Source organism: Giraffa tippelskirchi, chromosome 9 (assembly GCF_054371585.1).
Source record: "Giraffa tippelskirchi isolate mGirTip1 chromosome 9, T2T-mGirTip1v1.2.pri, whole genome shotgun sequence".
NCBI lineage: Eukaryota > Metazoa > Chordata > Mammalia > Artiodactyla > Giraffidae > Giraffa > Giraffa tippelskirchi.
Window position 1 is genome coordinate 100,427,322 of NC_137283.1, and position 5,139 is coordinate 100,432,460.

Genomic DNA, 5,139 nt, shown 5'->3' on the forward strand with positions numbered 1-5,139 from the left:
AAGGAAGTAATAGCAATAATAACAGAAATTAATGTTAAAATACCCACAGGTTAATATATTACAATATATTACAAACATAAACAAGTTTGTGTTTAAACCAGAATTGTAATATATGACAAAATTGACACATACATGAACTAGCTCTTCTCTGACAGCTGGAAATTGTGCATAATCCCCTTTCTTCTTAAACTTGTATTTTCTTTAATATTTATTTATTTAGCAATGCCCAGTCTCAGTTGCAGCGCACAAGATATTTAGCTGCAGCATGTGGGATTTAGTTCCCTGACCAGGGATTGAACCTGGGCCCCCTTCATTGAGAGTGAGGGATCTTAGCCACTAGACCACCAGGGAAGTCCCTTAAGCTTGTATTTTAATCCCAATTTCTCCACACAATTTTATCCTAAAATATTTCATGCTTCAAATTTTATTCATCATCCTACCTTGTTTCTTAGCAACACACACACACACACACACACACACATATGCATCTATATTTAAATACTGGGGCTTCCCTGGTAGCTCAGTGGTAAAAAAACATCCCTCTGCCAATGCAGGAGACGTAAGAGACGCAGGTTCCATTCCTGGGCCAGGAAGATTCCCTGGAGGAGGAAATGGCAACCCACTCCAGTATTCTTGCCTGGAAAATCCCATGGACAGAGGAGACTGGCAGGCTACATTCCATGGGGTCACAAAGAGTCAGACACAACTGAAATGACTTAGCACACATGCACGCATGTGCGTTAGTATAGAATTCTCAGGACCTCCTCTCTGAATCTCATGCATGGATCTCAATTAAGATTCCTTGGCCAGATCCAACAAGCTAATCTGAGGGTGAAGGACTCAGACAGAGAAGAGTTTTAAGTGATAAGAAATAATATAAGTAAGATACCTGCAAAAATATATGGAACCAGAGAGTTATTTTTTAAAAATTTGTTTCCTCTCTCTTCTTAAAATCACTGGCTTAGATTGTTTCAGTAGCAGAATAAAAATTTGGATCTCTTGAATTTCTAGGTATTTTTAAAAGTAAGGTAATTTATTTAATTACCTAAATAAACCAAATGTCTATGTTTGTAATCACATCTTTACTTTGTCACTCTGGAATAATACTTTAAAAGCCTCTCTGTGTCTTAAATATTGAAACTTTCATTCCAACATAAAATTTTTGATGTTGTACTTCAAACAAATGTTTGTTGGGTCAGAAAAAGTTTTTGTTTTTACTGGGTATTTCAAGCTTAATTATTATTTCTGGGGTCTGAAAACTATTCCTGCAACCCTGAAGCACTTTCAAAGATCATAGAACATATAAACAAACAATAGTGACAATACACCCCAAAGGCCACCCAACGTGGTTTGAGAATGAAACTCAGGTAAACAGTCATCTTTCTTTTCAGCTGCTGGGAAAAGAAGGAAATAATTTTTCATTTCACCCCAAGGGCTAGATTCCAACTGTTTAAGATATCCTTAGGAATTAAAATAAAAACACCATAGGCTCAAAAATGAATCACAGAAAACAACAACAACAAAAATGAATCACAGGTAATTGCTAGGTGCTTCCAGTTTTGTTTTGTTTTGTTTTTTCATTGTATAGGTGCCTGACTTTTTTGTCTTTATTAAGTTGACAACTTGCTCATTTGGATCTGATATGAAAAAAAAATTTGCATAATGAGTGCAACAGAGTGAAAAAGATGCATCTATATCATTACAAGCCCTTGATATGATACTAAGGTGTTTCTATGGCACATATTTCATGTATTAAGATGCTTTTGAAGATCTTGGAAGTGAAAGTCTCTCAGTCATGTGCAACTCTTTGTGACCCCATGGACTATACAGTCCATGGAATTCTCTAGGCCAGAATACTGGAGTGAGTATACTTTCCTTTCTCCAGGGGGTCTTCCCAACCCAGGGATTGAACCCAGGTCTCCTGCATTGCAGGTGGATTCTTTACCAGCTGAACCACAAAAGAAGCCCAAGAATACTGGAGTGAGTAGGCTATCCCTTCTCCAGCAGATCTTCCCGACCCAGGAATACCGGGGTCTCCTGCATTGCAGGCGGATTCTTTACCAACTGAACTATCAGGGAAGCCCTTTTTCAAGATCTTGTAAGAACATCATTAAGCACTTCATTAGAAGTTGCTTCCATGTTTTATATGTTTATGTAACACAGTGTCTCTTACTTGGAGGTGGGTGGTAATTTTGTCTCCCAGGGCACATTTGGCAACACCTGGAGACATTTTTGATCATCACAACTTGGGAAGGTTTATGCTATTGGCATCTGGTATGGAGAGGCCAAGGATGCTGCTAATATCCTACAAGGAGGACACCTTCCACAACAAAGAGTTACCAAACCCAAAATGCCATCAGTGCTGAGGTTGAGAAAGCCAGGTGTAAGCTCACATGTGTAAATTCTACTTATTTTTCTTACAATTCCATATTGTCATTTATATCTATTTCTCCCAAAATAAACAGAAGTATTCACAAAATCAGCTTACTTTACTTGTTTAGAAACATTATCAAAAAGATCACTAAAAGCAAATGTATTATTTCCAAATTTTCAAGTTTATCAGTATTCTATGTGGGATAAAAATCTGTTCAAGAATACAGGAAAGGGCATATAGAAAAAAGAAATAACAATTAAAACAGTTTGACCTTCATGCTATCTGGATATAGAAAAGAATTACCATAAAATACATTTGAAATATTAATAGTTTTTACTTCTTGATTCTTTAATCATAGTCAATTTTGTAACATAATTTTTTCCTACTAAGAAATACTTTTAAAAGAAGCAAAAATCAAAGATATGTTTATAAAATATACTTATTTATGAAGTTGCTCAGCCTCTATCCTTAATCAAAAGTAACTTTCCACAACATTTTGACTAAAGATCTATAAAAATGGCACTCTAGGCCTAAAGCAACTCCCAGCAAAGAACCCCAGACGCTCGCATCATCCGCCACCAGCAAGTGGGGGCTGAACGGAGAGGAGCGGGCGGCATTGCCTAGGGTAAGGACCGGGCCCGAGTGCCCCGAGGGCAATCTGAGGGAGCTAACGTGAGATAGTAACCTAAACTGTGGGACAGCGAGAGAGAGAGAGAACTATCCCGCGAAAAGCCCAACTCTAAGGCACTGCCGGCCCGCTCACAGAACAAAGGACTGAGCGATACCAGAGGAGAGCTAGCCGGCTGCGGACCGCCCCATCCCCCGCCGGACACAGCGGGCAGGCGGGGCCCGCCAGAGCCGGAAAGGGGCAAACTCCGCTCCAGAGAGGGCACCCCCTACCAAACTGCAAACAGGCTCCCAGTTTCTAAGCAAAGACTGCCTGAGATCCCGGAGGGTCGACAGCCGCCGGGAGGGTCGCAGCCAGAGACCAGCTCCCCAGAACCGACACAAAGCACACCGGAGCCGGGCGCGCCCGTAAACCGAGGCGGGGACCAGGGAGGTGATAAGCCGCACCGCCCCAACAGGGGAGAGCGCCCTCGCCAAACTCCTGGCAGCTCCGACCGGGAACGGCACAAGCCGCGGGCGAAACCGAGTCTGCGCCTTTGTGGAGTAACCGGGAGCCTGAACCTGAGCGGCTTAGACCTGGGAAGTGCACGCAGCTCAGGGCCCGCTCCCCGGCCGAGTAACCTGAAGCCTGAGCAGGGTAGACGGGGAAAGCACACACGCCGTGAGCGGGGGCGAACCCAGTGCGGCCGAGACACTGCGAGCTTACCACACACACGCCAGAATTGCAGTGTTCCTTCCTCCCCACAGCACGATTGAACAAGCGAACCTAAAGAGATCACCTCCACCGCTTTGTTGCAGGGCGGAAATTAGATACTGAAGAGATCTCCAAACAGAAGCCAAATAAACAGAGGGAAGCGCTTTGGAAGGAACAGGCCAACAGATTAAGATCCCTGTAGTTAATACCGACTGCATTGAAAAGGACCTATAGATCTTGAAAAGTATAAGCAGGAATAAGGATCTATCTAAAACTGAGCAGATCCCACACTGCTCACAACAGCTCCAGAGAAAGTCCGGGATATATATATTTTTTACTATTTTTTTTTTTTTAAATTAAAAAAAAAATTTTTTTTTTCTCTTCTTTCCTTTTTCTTCAAGTCCTCTATTACACCTTTAACTTTCATTTTCATAACCCACTATTAACTTGCAAAAAAAAAAACCCTATTTTTGAAGCAAACTACATACATATATCTTATACCTTTTGTGTTTTCTTTTTTTTAATGTTTTTTTTCCTGTTCTACATTTTTTTACTGTTTCCTTTTTTTACTGTTTTACTGTTTTTTTTTTCTTTTTACACTGTTTCCTTTTTTTCTTTTTTTTCTTTTTTTTTTTTAGATTGTAAGTTTTATAAGAGTCTAACCTCTACTCTAGATTTTTAATCTTTGTTTTACATATTTGATATCAACTTTGTACATTTAAGAACCCAATCTTTAGGACCCATTTTTACTCAGGAGTGTGATCACTGGCCTGATTACTCTCTCCCCCTATTGATGCTCTTTCTTCTCCCCCAGGGAACCTCTATCTCCCACCCTCCTCCTTCTCTTCTCAACCCAATTCTGTGAATCTCTGAGGGTGATCTGGGTGCCGGAGAACACTTGAGGAACAGGATACTGCCCAGATCTCTCTCTCCCCTCTTGATTCCTCCCTTTCTACTCATGCTCACCTCTATTACCTTCCTCCCCCCTCTCTATGTATCTCTGTGAACCACTCTGAGGGTTCCAAACTGTGGAAAGCACAGAGGGAAGTGCTTACTGGCTAGATTGCTCTCTCCACATTTGAATTCCCCTCTTCCCCTCCTGGTTACCTCAACCCACCCCCCCCCACCTCATCTCTCCATGTAACTCAGTGAACCTTTCTGGGTATCCCTCACTGTGGAGAATCTTTTCACCATTAACCTAAAAGTTTTATTATTGAGGCTGTATGGAAGGAGAAGTCTTCAGGCTACTGCAAGAATAAGACTGAAAGCCAGGGGAAACATTAATTAATAAGAGACCATCCAATAGCCTCCATAAATTCACTGAAACCAAGCTCCACCCAAGAGACAATAAGTTCCAGAGCAAGACATACCACGCAAATTCTCCAGCAACGCAGGAACATAGACCTGAGCATCAATATACAGGCTGCCCAGAGGCACACCAAAT

At 41.5% G+C, this 5,139-nt stretch overlaps 1 non-coding gene across 1 annotated transcript; it reads right to left on the reverse strand.

Moving 5' to 3' along the window:
- Positions 1–278: 278 nt before the first annotated feature.
- Positions 279–351, reverse strand: TRNAE-CUC (transfer RNA glutamic acid (anticodon CUC)). The gene has a single exon. It is a non-coding gene; the product is annotated as a tRNA-Glu (tRNA).
- Positions 352–5,139: the final 4,788 nt, after the last annotated feature.